The sequence below is a fragment of the Seriola lalandi genome, unplaced genomic scaffold (genome assembly GCF_002814215.2).
Source record: "Seriola lalandi dorsalis isolate HSWRI2012SDOR001 ecotype SW California unplaced genomic scaffold, Sedor1 jcf7180002051947, whole genome shotgun sequence".
Lineage (NCBI taxonomy): Eukaryota > Metazoa > Chordata > Actinopteri > Carangiformes > Carangidae > Seriola > Seriola lalandi.
Genome location: NW_019522500.1, coordinates 1,657 through 17,948, shown reverse-complemented (window position 1 = coordinate 17,948; position 16,292 = coordinate 1,657). Strand labels below are relative to the sequence as shown.

The window sequence follows — 16,292 nt, the reverse complement described above, 5'->3', positions numbered from 1 at the left end:
CAACCCGAGTGCTAATGAATGTTCTGTTTATGAAAATCCATGCTGAATGCTCATATGACACTGTTAGCTGTTGTGTTGCCTGGGAACATGTAGAACCAGTGGGTTAAAAGTGAGTACAACAGGAATGTGGGTGACTAATGAGACAGAACTAATATGCTATATATAGAGGAGGGTTACTGTCCCTTCATTATGAGTTGTAGTATTGATGAGATGTAAAGGGAGACTAGTCTCCTATTTTACATTTTATTTTTTTATGGGATTTGTTTATTTTTGGAGGATGTGTGATGAGTGAGAAAAATAAGAAAATAATTTGACAATATGTATGTAATAAATTCTGTTAGGACCGACCAGACAAACGGCAGCCAGTTTGCTCTGCTTCATTATTTCTCCTGTTTTACAGGATCTTATAATCTGAGTCCATCCCCAGTCCTCTCTAGTTTCACATTACATCCCTGTTTATCCAGAGTCGTATACAATATGAACCATTTGTGTTAAATTACATCATAATTACTGTGTGAAGTCTTGAGCAATGGCTAAAAAGTGTTTTGTGAGGTCAACAAGACCTTGACATTTGACCTTGGACCACCAAAATCTAATCAGTTTGACCTTGAGTTCTAGTTAATATTTGTGCCAAATTTGAAGAAGTTCTGTCCACATCTTGTCCACAGGAATGGGACGGACGTATAGACAGACACCTTGAAAAGAACATAGCACATAGGAACATCTGTACAGCTGCTTTTTCATGCAATTATCCAATCAGCCAGGCCGCAGTGGACACAGATTCACCAACACTGGACAGCTGAAGAACTGGTCTGATGGATCTGGATTTGTGCTGTCTACAGGTGTCGGAGGATGCCCATGCCAGCGTGGTACCCAGGATTTAATCTATCCTTTAACATTCCCGTGTGTCTGTGCTGCATATTCTTTCTGCAGAGGTGAGGAGAATGGTGTCGCTCAATATCAGTGTTTTTCCTCATTTGTCTCCTTGTAGCCTCCTGGACGGCCGTCCCCTTTGGCTTTGCCAGATCTTCTTTTTTGCTTTTCTCAGAAGGTAATGAGACTCTCTCTCTCTTTGTCATGGCCAGAATGACTTGTCAAAAGAGCCACCGGCTCACTGTCAGGCGATTGGTTCATCAGATGATCAACTGAGAGCAACCTGTTTATCCCTCTTGGGATGGCTGCCGGCCTGTGGCGGTACCTCACTCAACTTTGTTTTGTTTTTTGTTTTTTTATTTGGAATGCTTACAGGAAGTGATGAGTTTGTATTAAGGTTTAACAGGGCAAATGGGAGCGGATCAAAACGAGGCTTTGTACTAAAATATGACCAATAATACTTATCAAACAGAAGGAATTCAAAATAAACAATGGCCTGCTACCTTCTGACGTGGAGGTAAATAAAGGCCCTGACCACTATTTCATATACAGTAGTCTTCTCGTTTTCTCCCTCTCTCACCCAACTCCTTGTAATCAGCTGACTTCAGGTGTTCAGAAACCAATCAGATCTCGCAACGATCTCAACGAGACAATCATATTGTCCATGTCTTACTTTAAAATCTCTTCTCCTCCCTCCTGCTGTCAGCCGTCATTTCAGTGCGTTATGCCTCCTCCACCCCTCCTACCTGCAGTCATCACTTCTCATCACATCCAGACCTCCATCTTCTCCTCTTCCTATCTCCAGGATCACCACCAGTGTTTAAACCCTGGGGCGGTTTCCTATGTTTTTATTTATTAGTATTTCGCACAGCCTCGCCCCCTTTTCACATATGATGACGTCACAATAGGGTCTAATCGCCAAAGACTCACATCTCTCACTTTTCCTCTCTTGTTTTGCACCAGACAATAAAAGTTTAATCATTAACACAAATGAGTCTCTCCTGATTGAATGATAATAGTGGTTTCTCGCCTGTTTACACGGTTTGACTGGACAACCAGCTCTAAGAAAAGTCCTGGCGGGTCTCAACTTCTTCCATTTCACTGTTATTGAGGCCACTGCGCTGCTGGGAAAACTCAGAGCCTTCCAAATGGTTTTATACCCTGGTCTAAGCTGTACAATTTATCACAGAGGTCTACAGAGAGTTCACTGGACTTCATGGTTTCATGGTGTGCCTTTCTAAACTATGTCCAAATAATTCAGTTCTTCACAGGCGGACTGCAGTCAAGTTCTCAAGGATAATCAAAGCAAACAGTAGCCACAGAAAGAGTCTGAAGACTATTGTAAATGAAAGATTTCTTTTAGTTTTTTTTATAAATTTGCAAAAACTTTTATAAACATGTTTTCAGTTCGTCATTATGGGTTACTGAGAGCAGCTTGATGAGGAAAAATGCACTTTTATACTTTTAAAATCTACAACAATAAAGTGTGTAAAAAAAGTGAAGTCTGAATACTTTCTGAAGCCACTGTATCTGATATATGTATGGGTGCATAACTTCACACTTGGTTCTAAGTGTTTAGAGCTAAAATAAATTAAAAAAAATCAAAATTACTGCAAAATATGTGTTGATGTGAGAGAGCCTCGGGCAGCCCATACACTTTCTGTGGTACTCTTTGAAAACCGTGTAGTCAATATGTCAGACTCCATTGATTAACCTGACTGGTAGAAGTGGCGAGTTCTAAGCACCCTTCATGCCACTGACGATGAACCTCGACTCGGCTGATTAATTAATGAGGCTTGACTGGTGCCGCTTCCAAAACAAAAAAAAAAAAAATTGTCTTTGAAGTTTCGGAGTCAGCAGTTCCCCTGATAAATAATTCATTGATAATTCTGGGGAAGAAATGGGAAGAGGGGGGAAGGTTATGTTGGTTTTGATTACTTACCTTCTAAAACGTCCACATCAGCCAACGCAACAAAGCAATTTCGATTTCAGTGAGCTTCACAAGTAATCTCCGAGCGCAACACTTTTATTTTAAGCTGAAATCAAGGCAGGTGTAATTTGACAGGCTGCAGGAAACGTTAGTGTTTATACACACACCTCGTCTCTCACACTCGCAGAGGACAAACACAGGACGTCGCACGGACAATGCATGTTGAAAACTGCACTAATGCTATTAATGATTACTCATAAAAAGATCATCCAACTCTGCAGCTGGATTTTATAGCACATTAACTGTTTTGGTTCAGACCTCGTCGACCTGGTTTCCAGCAGCTGTCTACACTGAAGTCGCTCTGATAAACCCAAAAAGCAGACACCGATAGAGACGAGCTGGTGAACATGGTGGAGCATTTAGCTTGAAGAGAGTGAATACAAGAGGAAGACGGTTACATTTACTCAGCAACTGAATCAGCAAAATGAACACACCGCTCATCCAACAGCTCAGCTTGGCTACCTAACCTAACACTCTCCTCTCTGACAGAGCAGAAGGGATCCGCTATGGAAGCCAAGAAAGGCCATACATGAATATTTTTTTTATCCCGTTATGTTAAGATAACAGAATAATTATCTTACTATAACGGGGTCATTATTCTGTTATCTCCGTTATCTCGAGATGACAGGATAAAAAAAAAAAAGTTAAAGTAGGGCCTTTCTCAGCTTCCGTATATTTGCCACAAGCCAACATGCACTGAAGTCAGACATGCCCCACCCTTTTGACCATTTTTGGATTAGCTGGGACTTAAGGACAGAGTCAGACACTGCCAAGATGGTGACTGTGGAGCAGCTCACTCTGAACTTCAAAACCGCTCTTCAGAAACCTGTGTGTGATGTCACAGAGGATTCATCCATCTTTGTTAGTCCATTGAATCCACAGGTTGGAGCTACATTGAACTAATGTAATATTGTCAAAAGACAGTCAAGAGAAACTGTTTGAATGTTCAGCCTCATTTGAAGCCAACTAAATAACGAGAGCAGTAGGTTTGATGCCTGTAACTGTTTTTTCATGTTGCTTTTTTTGGAAGTTTATGCTGCAGAGCTAGCTCAGTTAACATTAGCTTTGTTGTTACAAGAAAGACAGAAAGAAATGATCAAACTGCAGGAATTCCTTTGCTTAGTAACAGTGTATACTTTTGATTAGCACATAGCAGCTACTTGCTCAGACCATAAAGTTACAACATCATTAACATTACTGTCAGAGGCTGATTTTATAATAATAAGTAATTATACTTTTTTGTCATATTTAACTCTTTCATTCAATTTATACTCAATTATACCATTAGTAGTTTCATGGATTATGAGCACATTTCTTAATGCTAATTAACAAATATATCTGCTAAGTTGTCCAGTTTGTTCATCCTTTGCCAGCAGCGCTCGAGATGCTGAGAGGTGAGCACAGTAAGTAGCGAGGCCAGGATCATGTTCCAGGAGGTAATTTTTTGGGGGGGGGCAATGTTAACCCCTTTGTTAACACAAACTGTTGCTAACCTCCATCCTCTCTCTCTCCAGCCCTCAGCCTGACTGTGCTGTGTGTTGATGAAACCATGACGCTGTCCGTGGTGCTGAAGTAACAGACGGATTTAAACGAACTCCTCATCTCATATAAAATTGTCTCTAAAGTAAATATCAAGAGCTCTCAGGTCCTTTGAGAGATATATTGTAGCAATGTTCAGGGCGACCTTGGTTACCTTAAGAACTGAAATAGCCGTTGTTAGAGTTAAATGTTGCTTAGTGATTTCCATTACTACAGCAACGTGTTGGAATGTATATGGCCGTCGTGTTCAATCGTTGCTGCTTAAAGTAGAGTTCCAGTATGAATATGAAAACTGTCAACATTCCTCTCCTGTTGTGAGCATATAATTGTTCATTGTATGACCAACACTGAAACTCTCTGGGTAAATGTCACTTTTTGTACCAGGACCTTATAACCTACTGTACGAGCTTTTGGTCTGTTGATGTTCTCTCTGCTGTACCTCAGGTTTCTACCTGGCTGCCCAACACTACCATGAAAATGCTGACCAACCACAAACCACCACATCTGCTGGAGCCCCTCTCTTTAAAGTGCACTTCCCCAAAGGTCAGGAGAGACTGCAGAGCCAAAACCAGAGGTGACTGAAGACTGAGAAACTGTACAGTCCACAAACAGCAGCAGCAGCACAGTGTTTAAATAACCAGAGGTCATGGTAGCTGAATGTTCAAAGGAAAGCATTATATCCTGCAGCACAGGTTAGGAATTTAAAATGCTGAAATGATTCTGAGGGGATTATGAAATATTACTGTACATAATAATAAAGCAGAATAACATGAGGGAGGTCAGTTTATGATATTTGTTTTATGGAAGCAAGTCTCTTTAATTATCTTAATTACTGAATGTGAGGTGTACACAGTTTTAACTGATACACTGATGAATAATAAACACCACAACAAACTGAAAATGAAGACACAAAAAGACTAGAATCTCCCTCTCGTGGAGTTACAACATTTTGACCTTTTGGATATAAAATGTCTTCACTTCATTTTATCATTATGGAATTAAATGGTGTCATAATTAGTGAATGAATTGAGTGAGTTATGGCCAAAAATGTGTCAGAGTGTGCCATAAGTAAAGGAATTCCTTCTGGCCGATCCTGACAAATTGCATTCAAAAGAATGTAAGGTCAAATCTAACCGCTTTGTCCTTCAGTCCAAATGGACATTATTTCCCCATCCCATGAGAATGGGACAGAGGGACGGACGGACAACCCAAAAGCAATATACCTCCAGCTCTGGCTGAGAGGTGTTAACAGTACAAGGCTATGGTGAGTGAATAAATGAGAAAATCTATTTTGGAGATGATGTACACGGCCGATGAAGCACTGAGTCAAATCAATGGCTTATTAACAGCTTATTATTGAATTGCCATTTGAAATGACCAGATTATGAAAACACCAGGGTTTAAGCAAGTTGACTGGAGGATTGTGGGAAACTTGATTCCTTAGAGTCCAACGTCTTTCTGATGTTACATTGACTCTGGGATGTTTTTCCATTTTATTGCCAGTTTAAATTCACTCCATAACAAATGCATGAGCTGTACTTACATTGAGGGTAACATTCACAGGGAATGGAGATTCAGAATAGAGCCGTGTCCTCTATTGTGTAGGAAATGTCTACACATAGTGTAGAAACTGACTGACTATTCAAGCCAGGAGTACTGCTCACAGTGGTAAATAAGAGGAAGAAGAAGAATTATGATCATGATATAATAAAAGAATAAACTGTATCTATATATCACCTTTCATACAAGACATGCAGCTCAAAGTGTTTTTCACATGCAATGAGGAATTCATATGAAAATTGAAAGAATGAAGATAAGAAGAGGAATAGGAATAATTAATGTAAGATAAGATGGAAACTTAACCCCACTTGATAGGAATAATAATGATGATATTATAAAATAAGGATTAATAGCAAACAGAGCAAATAGGAGATCAGGAAGCAGGGAGGCTTTTACTAAAATCTGGTTTAAAAACTAAAGTTGTGTGGAGAAAATAAATAAAATAAATAAATAAATAAATAAATAAATAGCAATAAAGGGAACTTTCTAAAATAAAAATACAGTCCAGGTCAAAATTATTAACACTCAAGTACATAATTCACAATATCTTCAGAATGAAATGCAAATGAACCAATTTTTATAATACGATTATTTTAATAAAATGTCCAAGGTTACTGGGCAACAAAAAAAAACTATAGTGAAACAACACAAACACAAAAATGTTCCCCAGAAACAGTTATTGACAGCTTTTGATGAAATTAAATTGCTTCATCAAACAAATTTAAAAATGAGGAGCTTCACCTGTGCTGAAGTTTCAGTGGTTACATGACCTGCATTAACCAATGAATGATGGTTTTACTGAGAGCATCAAAAAGCTTTTATCAACAAAAAACATAACAATTCCAAAGGCTATAAGGCCAAATGTTTCCTAATGTTGTAGTAAATGTGTCTGACCACTCTGAATTACGTGCTTGGAATTCAGGGTTGACTATAATTTTCACCACGGCTGTAGCCTGGATCAGACCTTTCAAATGAGGTCATTACACTCTGACATGTCTTTTCTTGCAGGTTGTGGCAGACGCTGTCAAAATGGAGGACTGTCCTGCACAAACTGAGATGTAGGTCACTTTAATCCATAACCGTGGATACACACTGCTTGAGTAAAGTGGACTGTAGCAGAGCTGGAGGCTGCGGAAGACTCAGTGTGAAACTGTGGGTTAAAGCAGAGAGAGGAGATGGCCAGCTGAGATCTGGATAAACAGGTCTGATCCAGCCAACAAACAGTTGTCCAGGAGCTGCAGGGACTCAACGCGATGCAAGAGAGAAGTGGACACACATGGACACACAAATGACAGTGCGCACACACACACACACACACACACACACACACACACACATATAGCACAAACAACCACGGGTTCTTTTTCCCTGATAGGATTTAAAGGAGGTTGTCTAGTACAATTCAGATGACCGCTCACATGTAAGAATTTATTTTAGGATTAATTCTTGGTTTAGTTTAAAGGAAACCTCCCTTTACTGGTGATTGAGTTGTGCACCAGTTAAACAAGATTTTTAATGTGAAGACAGACAACTTCAGTGCCTGTATCCCCACACAGATAAATAATGACCAGCTGCCACTGCAGAGAGCTGTTTCTTAAAAAGAGATTTGGACTAACTGTAAAGAAAAAAAAGCAAAATTCTCCAAGTTACATAATGTACAAAACATGTCCGAAATTATTAACGGTCCATATAGATATGTATATATATAGATATATATAGGTAGATGTCCAAGTGTTGTTTGATTATAAATCAGGTCTAGGTTCTTTATTAATACTGTGAAAGTATTAAAGCATGAGTCCACAGAAAAATGCACACAGCCTGTATTCAGAAACTGAGCCTTAAAAGCAGCCGTCAGGACTTCTGGAACTTTGTGATGTCACAACAAACCAGCCACCACTCTTAGCCACCCCCCAAACCCCACCCACCTGGACCTACATCCAACCTTGCAGGATTTGGCTTCTCTGAGTGTTTACCTAAAATCTGCTTTAGTTTTACTGGATCCCTCAGAAAACAGTCAGCCAATCAGAAGAAAGGCTCAGAGCCTCCTCTCTTCTTATTGGCTCACCGACCAGTTATTACTAGAGCTCCAGAGAGAAGCCTGAGAGGAGATGTAAAACTACATTGAGATGGTTTTTGGTTCTTAAAACCACAAATATATCTTCTTATGGATCAACACTTCAAATAAAACACAGCAGAAGAAGAAAATATAAATATGGAGCTTTAGGCTCTGGCCTTTTGCTGCATGTCATCCCCTCTCCCTCCCCAACCTTCCTGTCTCTCTCACACTGTCTATCACAATAAAGGCAAAAATGCCCCCCCCCCCAAAAAAAAAAAAAAAAAAAAAAAAAGAAATATTACTTTGAAATGATTTTAATTAATCTTCAATTTATATCTAATGTTTCCCCTCTGGTCCTCACACATCAGAAAAATCAGCCTTCTTGTGTCAAATGTTTGCAGAGGACTGTGGGTATTAATGTGTTTCTATGATACGATTAGTTCTTCTGATTCAGTGTAATATTAGATATTGTCCATGCTTTCTAAATCTATTGGTCATTTAAGATACATGGCAATTTTTTTGCCATCTGCGAGCATGCTAATGAAACAAAGGTCCCAGCCTCTTGGCACAGCAGGTTTTTAGCGCTGTTTGTTTTGATCAGCTGTTAATGCATTATTCACCCTCCGCTGCGTGGCGCTGATTGTGCCTGCTTCAATATGTTGCCAAGGTTAGAGCATTCATTAGGCATGCGGTGCATAAATCAATACCCAAATTAGGTCTTCCTGACATGACCTCCCCCGGTGAATATGGGATGATGAATGGATTTCCAGCCACGAGAGCAAAGAGCCACCACATGTTTGATGAATGTGTCTCGTTATGAGTTATGACTGTATATACAGTCACATCCAGTCTCTTCTCTAAATCAGACATTAAAGCTGGTAATGGACGGGTCAGCACACAGGAGATGATGCTGCAGATGAAACAGCCAGGGGACAAATGTCTATTGAACTTAAAGTTTATTGATGAAATGAACATGAAATATAGTGATTTGTTTTTAAATATAATGTGTTTGATTAATGCAGTGACAGGTTGCTCCAACATGTGAAATCAACCTGTAGGCAGTTCCTTTCATGTGCACCATCACCGCCCACAGTGAAGCTCGTGTGCACCTGTCTCAGTGGCGAGATTGTCCTTGTTGAGTCACATCACTTGCTCGATGAAGCATTAAATGGTCAAAATCAAGCTGCAGCTGTGACTGCGCAGTTGATAACTTCAGTTGAGCTGACGCCACAGGTGTCCAGTTTTACATCCATCCATTGTCTGATGGTTATCGGAGGTCAGGTCGCGTTGGCGGCAGATCAAGTAAAGCAGTCCAGACGTCCCTCTCTCCAACAACGTCTTCCAGCTCCTCCTTGGGGATCCTGAGATGTGATCCTAGTACAACTTCACCTACTTCCAAGGAGCATGGAGAAGAGAAAAGTCCAAAAACTTCAGCAACATTTGTATTAAAAAGAAGAACTTTATTCGGTTTGTGGCCTTCAACAGAGTCACCATCACAAAACATTTCCTAGGGTTCTTATAGATAAGGTAAGTATGAGACAGAAGAAATACAATCATATGTGAACACACATATCTGCCTATGGGGCTTCTTCAAAGATGGGTTGGGCACAAACATATATATATAAGTGTGTGTGTGTGTGTGTGTGTGTGTGTGTGTGTGTGTGCTTGTAATTATACAAAAAAAAGGAATGGTGGAGGTGGAGTTGGGGGGCCCATAATGGAAATAGGGACACGCCTAGGGGCCCGGTGGCTGAGCGGTGGAGATGGAGGCTGGACTGTAACTGAGGGTTGTTTTTTTTTTTTTCTTTTTTTTTCCCTCCTTTGCTCAGGTTTACTCAGCCTGGTTGGGTGATTGTGGTAGGGGGTGAGAGTGTTGGTGGGAAATCCTCAGATCCTGGGGAAGAGGGTCTGCCAATCCTAACAACATGTAGCACCTAGTAGCTACCTCTGTGGCGACCCCGGAGAACACCTGGGACCAGGGCCTGCACCGCCGCCGCTGCCAAGAGCGGGAACCAGAGGATTGTTGGATGAGAGGTCGTCAATTCAATATGTTTATGTTGATTGGCTTTATGTGCGTGTGTGTGTGTGTGTGTGTGTGTGTGTGAGTTTAACAGATTTCCTCATCCCTGTGGTTCCACGTTTATTACAAAGCGTACCACCGTGAATTAGAAAGAATGAATGTTTAAGAAGAGAGGCGCATGTGATAAATGTAACTTCTCAACCTCATGTTTCTGTCATCCTCGTGTGGAGCTGTCAATCAAAGCTGCTGACTGTAGTAAACATCATACAGGCTGCGTGTGTGTGCTGAAAGATTCACCACACACTGAATAATGGATCAACACTGTAACCATCAAATGGTCATAAATACAGTAGAAAATAATACACAGCCTCAAGACGTGATGATGTGGTTCAGATTCAGAATGTATGTCTGACAATCATTAGGATTTATGTAGCGATGAATACATTACATGCTTGGAAAACTACATCTACACAATTGTAGTCTCATTTCCTCACCTCTCTCTACTGCTTTGAATTTCTCAGACCAGCTCCACACAGCGATTTAAAGCCTCATTTAAAAACTATGGACAGTAACCACACTGACAGTGATCAGGCTGGATTTACTGCATCAGAGTGGTACGTCCTGTTCATTCATCTGTGTTTATCTTTTTTTTTGTGCTGGAGTTTCATCACGTTTCCATGACGAACGACGGCCTCGAAGATTGTCTCTCCTTGTTTTACGGCTACGCAGCAGTCCCTCACTTAGCGCTCAGATCCATCACTCCGTCAGTAATGGAGAGTCTGAGAAGAGCTGAAGTACAGCAAAATAAAACACACTCAGCCTTGTGTTCAGAAATGGAGGTGAAGTGGTGTCTTTTGATGTGCACATCTCCTGTTTGATTATTGTTTGTTACTCTTCTGCATTACAACTACAGACAGTTACCACCCGGCTCAAGGCTGGCAACAAAGCAGGAGGCTGCACACTGATGTATCCTACAGGAAGTTATTTATTCAACATAAATGAGGTAACAGGGGCGTCGTGTAGCGTAGTGGTTTAAGCAGGCGCCCCATGTGTAGAGGCTACAGTCCTCGCTGCAGTCGGCCCCGGTTCGAATCCCGCATCGGACGGCCTTTCACTGCATGTCATTCCCCCTCTCTCTGCCTCCCTGTTTCCTGTCACTCTCCACTGTGCTGTCCATTAAAGGCATAAAAGCCCAAAAAATATACTTTAAAAAAAAAAAAAATAAAATAAATGAGGTAACAAACCAACTGCATGGTCACGCGTGAATGTAGATGAGGAAGTAAAAGTCATGTTAGAAGTGTGTGGATCAGGGACGTTCGCAGGCATTTCGGGGGGCAGGGGCTCCAGTGAGAAAAAGGCCACCTCTCATAATTATTTATTAAAAAAATTGTTTTAAAACACAAAGTTAAATATAGTAGCATGTCTGACTTACTTACCGTTTTATTTTATTAATGCCCCTACACTCACACAAATGTTTAATACACATATCTACAAAATTAACAGTCTGCTAGTTTCTAGTATATATTGAGAATAACTGACTGCAGCAGGGAGAGAGACATAAGAACTAAGGATTTTCAAGAATTGCACCTAATACTTTATATTTGCATGTGACGACAATGACTCAGTTACACTGTGTACCTGCAATTCCTTCCTCTCACATCTGACTGTCTGTACCATGTATCTGTTGTCACTGATAACGATCCATTAACATACAACAAACCAACAGAGTGAATAGTTATTCAATTAAGAGCCTACAATTAAAATGATGCAGTTACTGTTTAAGACAGGACACTACAGGGAAAAACACTAATGGAAACAAAACGTCCAAATACACATTCAGAAGGGGGATTTTACGACCAACTATCTGTTTGCATTCGTACATTTTTCCCCTAAGTTCACCGAACACGCCCAAGAGAACCTGCAGTGCCGTGGCAAATGTGTGCAAATTGGTGCATTGTAATTAGATAATGCCTCGTTTGCATATAAACGTGGTGATAGTGATAACATTATTAGATACAAATTTTACGACATTCACCTGTAGTGTCTCCCCTTAAGTCCAGTACATTAGCCTGTATGCCCTCCGTGATAAATCATGATAGAGAACATTTATTTTCTTTAATAGGACTGAAAGAGTGAGAAAGGGAGAGAGCTAACCTTAGTCAATTAACTTATAACATTAGCTAAGAAGCTAAAAGGGCATCGTCACTCGCCAGAGCGTAATCTCCTGACCTGATATTTAGATTTTTTATTCAATCAGTGTATTTGTTTGACAGGGAAGCTGTGCACAAACAGGAATACATGTATTCATTTATTTTAAAAAAGCAGCCCAGGAAAAGGTGTGTGCACGTGCCAGGTGTGCATGACGTGGATGATGATGGAAATATAAGCTGGGTCTCAATTCAGGGGCCGCATCTTCCACGCCTTCATTGACAGCGATGGCTGAACTGAAATGAGACGGTCTGGCCTACAAAGGATTTCACCAGCTGTGTCCATCCTTACTGTTGCGTCACAAAGCACTGCCCCTGTCGCCTAGCAACCTTGACAAAACATAACTTTGTTTTACTAAATCTTGAGGTTTTCTGGCTCTTGGTTTTAACAGTTGTACCGTTAGCTGTTGCTGCAACAAACCAAACAAAGGAAGGAGGCTGCAGCAGGCCAGACTGAGAGAGAGTAAGACCACCAGTGGGTGGTCCTCTATGCCTTCTGAAAGCCCCAGACACGCACACGCTCCATCTTTGTCCATTTTGGATTAGCCGGGAGGTAGGTGGAGTCAGGGACTAGATGGTAATGGTGGAGCAGCTCACTCAGAGCCTGGGAAACCGGCGGGTAACATCACGGAGGCTATGTCCATCTTTGTGTGGGAGGGGTCGTCCTCATTAGGATACCAGAACTTAATTACAACTAACAAATAACTTGCCACAATTCAAAATGAATATATTTCATCTAAAGAGCTGTTAGCTGTGGAACACATCACCAACTGATATCAAATTAACTCCAGATATAAAATCTCTGACAGCAAAGCTTAAGTGCTACTAAGAGCAAACCAGAGCTGTGCCATTTCCAGGTAATTGCATTGTATTGTTAATTGTTTTTGTTTTGTTTTTTTAGACCGTACATCACAATCAATCTGTTTCAGTACAGTATTTTACTCTACTTCCACATCTGTGCCTCTTCAGCTTTCAACCAACACCAGCACTTATAACAGTTTTGTCATAAGTGACAACTCTGTGCCGTCAGTGTAGTTACATTGACCACTTTCTTTTCATACCGTGATTTTCGTGAAGGGGTATTATTGATGTTTTTTGCACAAAATTGTTAATAAGTGCAACTGTAATGCAGTGGTTTCATAGACTAGCCTAAAAATACAATGTGTGCATGAATTGTTTTAACAAGAGAACCACATACATATATTATGAATCTTGCATAAGGGTCATGATACAGTTAGAATTTAAAAGAAAAAAAAAATCATCAGCGTCTCCCTGATTTCTGCCTGAGGGGAGACTTTTATATACCACAGAGTCTTAAGTATTAATGGTCATTCTAAACTAAGCTGACTACTTTCTCACACTGGTGTTCAGGGGCGTGTGAGCGGACTGGAGTACACAACAGTAAATAACGTGTGCATGTGTTTTCTTTTCCGCACTTCATGGCGGACCTTTTTGCTGCAGCCGTGCTTTCTACGTGTTGTTTTCATTGTTCACTTTACCTGCCTCCTTCTTCTCTTTAAGTTTGATGTCTGACTAGAAGGCTTGTAGCTTTAAAGTATCGGTTCTTGTTAAATCCCTACTCTTTTGAGCACTCACTGGGATATTAACTCAAATGGTAAAGCACTCTCCAGAAGACTTCAGATTCCTCTTTTCTGTTTTTGATAATTGGGGATAATGTTTGAATAACAAGGTATATATCTTCCTGCTGTCACATGACTAATAATGACTACAAATCAAAATGCACTTTTCTCCACCCTGAAATCCGACAAGTAATCTTAAGTAAGTGTTCAAACAACTGCCCTTAATACAAGTGCATTTGTTTTGGGGAAACACATGTAACGTGACCGGCATATTTATGCTGTTTGACTGTCAATTGTCATAGGAAATGACAAAATAACTGCCAAAATGAAACATTTTCACAGTTGATTGTGGAGTACCATAAAGCCCTGAGTAGTGTTAACATACCTTTCACAGCCATTGATCTTAACCTCAAACTGGACTTATGGCATTTCATTGTCTCTCTGGTACCTGAGTACTCACTTGTGTGTAAAGACTCACTGCTTTGCACATGATGCCTCATCTTCAAGAACAGAGGTTTACTGGAGAATGTGGACATCGATCCCACTACCTCTCGCATGCTAAGCGAGCGCTCTACCATTTGAGCTAATTCCCCAGTAAAGTACTGTGAATCCTTGGTTTTGCCAGTTTCTTTCCAAGTACAGGTCACAGCGTATCAATGAGGAGGAACATTTGGGATAGAATCTGATCTTGCTGACATGTAAACATGGTGGACTAAAGAAAACTCTATCCCGACGAGGATGGGATTCGAACCCACGCGTGCAGAGCACAATGGATTAGCAGTCCATCGCCTTAACCACTCGGCCACCTCGTCCTCTGGTTAATAAGTTTCAAAGGAAAAAGCAGGCGAGGGTCATGAACTCAGGAGCGTTTCCAGGTAAACGGCTCAGGTTTTTACGTAGGTGCAGAAACATTTGAGAGTTAAATTTAGCCCTTACGCCAAGTAAGTCCAGTCTGTCAGACTAGAAGGCTTGTAGCGTTATTATGCTGCCCTCATCAATTACAGAAGAATCACATCTCTAGCATCAAGAGAATTTTGGCACTAAAATACCAAATTATCGGATCTTGTTAAATCCATATTTATTTGAGCTCAAACGGTGAAGCATTCTGCAGAAGACTTCAATACAGGTGCATTTCTTTTGGGGAAAGGAATGTAACGTGACCAGTATATTTATGCTGTTTGACTGTCAATCTTCATAAGAAATATCAAAGTGTTTGCAAAAATGATACATTTTTACAGTACCATAAACCACTGAGCACAGTTAACGTGCGTGATGACCCTTCAAAACCATTGATCTTTACCTCATACTGGACTCATAGGATGGCATTTCATTGTCTCTCTAGTACCTGAGTACTCATTTATTTGTCCACAGGGCTGGTGTGTAAAGACTCACTGCTTTGCACACGATGCCTCCTCTTCAAGAATAGAGGTTTACTGGAGAATGTGGGCATCGATCCCACTACCTCTCGCATGCTAAGCGAGCGCTCTACCATTTGAGCTAATTCCCCTGTAGTGTATGGTGATTCCATGGTTTTGCCAGGTTCTTTCCAATTACACGTCACAGTGTATCAATGAGGAGGAACATTTGGGATAGAATCTGATCTTGCTGACATGTAAACATGGTGGACTAAAGAAAACTCTATCCCGACGAGGATGGGATTCGAACCCACGCGTGCAGAGCACAATGGATTAGCAGTCCATCGCCTTAACCACTCGGCCACCTCGTCCTCTGATTGAGTTTTAGAGGAAAAAGGCCGTCTGCGTCATGAACTCAGGAGCATTTCCGGGTAAACGGCTCAGGTTTTTACGTAGGTGCAGGAACATTAGAGAGTTAAATTTTGCCCTTACGCCAAGTAAATTTAGTCTGTCAGACTAGAAGGCTTGTAGCGTTATTATGCTGCCCTCATCAATTACAGAAGAATCACATCTCTAGCATCAAGAGAATTTTGGCACTAAAATACCAAAGTATCGGATCTTGTTAAATCCATATTTATTTGAGCTCAAACGGTGAAGCGTTCTGCAGAAGACTTCAATACAGGTGCATTTCTTTTGGGGAAAGGAATGTAACGTGACCAGTATATTTATGCTGTTTGACTCTCAATCTTCGTAGGTAATATCAAAATATTTGCCAAAATGATACATTTTTACAGTACCATAAACCACTGAGCACATTTAACGTGCGTGATGACCCTTCAAAACCATTGATCTTTACTTCATACTGGACTCATAGGATGGCATTTCATTGTCTCTCTAGTACCTGAGTACTCACTTATTTGTCCACTGGGCTGGTGTGTAAAGACTCACTGCTTTGCACACGATGCCTCCTCTTCAAGAATAGAGGTTTACTGGAGAATGTGGGCGTCGATCCCACTACCTCTCGCATGCTAAGCGAGCGCTCTACCATTTGAGCTAATTCCCCTGTAGAGTAGTGTGATTCCTTGGTTTTGCCAGCTTCTTTCCAAGTACAG

General features: G+C 40.8%; 4 non-coding genes across 4 annotated transcripts; all 4 read right to left on the bottom strand.

Moving 5' to 3' along the window:
- Positions 1–14,555: 14,555 nt before the first annotated feature.
- On the bottom strand, positions 14,556–14,637 carry trnas-gcu (transfer RNA serine (anticodon GCU)). Its single transcript has one exon. It is a non-coding gene; the product is annotated as a tRNA-Ser (tRNA).
- A 622-nt stretch (positions 14,638–15,259) lies between these two features.
- trnaa-agc (transfer RNA alanine (anticodon AGC)) lies at positions 15,260–15,332 on the bottom strand. The gene has a single exon. It is a non-coding gene; the product is annotated as a tRNA-Ala (tRNA).
- A 137-nt stretch (positions 15,333–15,469) lies between these two features.
- Positions 15,470–15,551, bottom strand: trnas-gcu (transfer RNA serine (anticodon GCU)). Its single transcript has one exon. It is a non-coding gene; the product is annotated as a tRNA-Ser (tRNA).
- Positions 15,552–16,170: 619 nt separating this feature from the next.
- On the bottom strand, positions 16,171–16,243 carry trnaa-agc (transfer RNA alanine (anticodon AGC)). Its single transcript has one exon. It is a non-coding gene; the product is annotated as a tRNA-Ala (tRNA).
- Between the last annotated feature and the right edge of the window lie 49 nt (positions 16,244–16,292).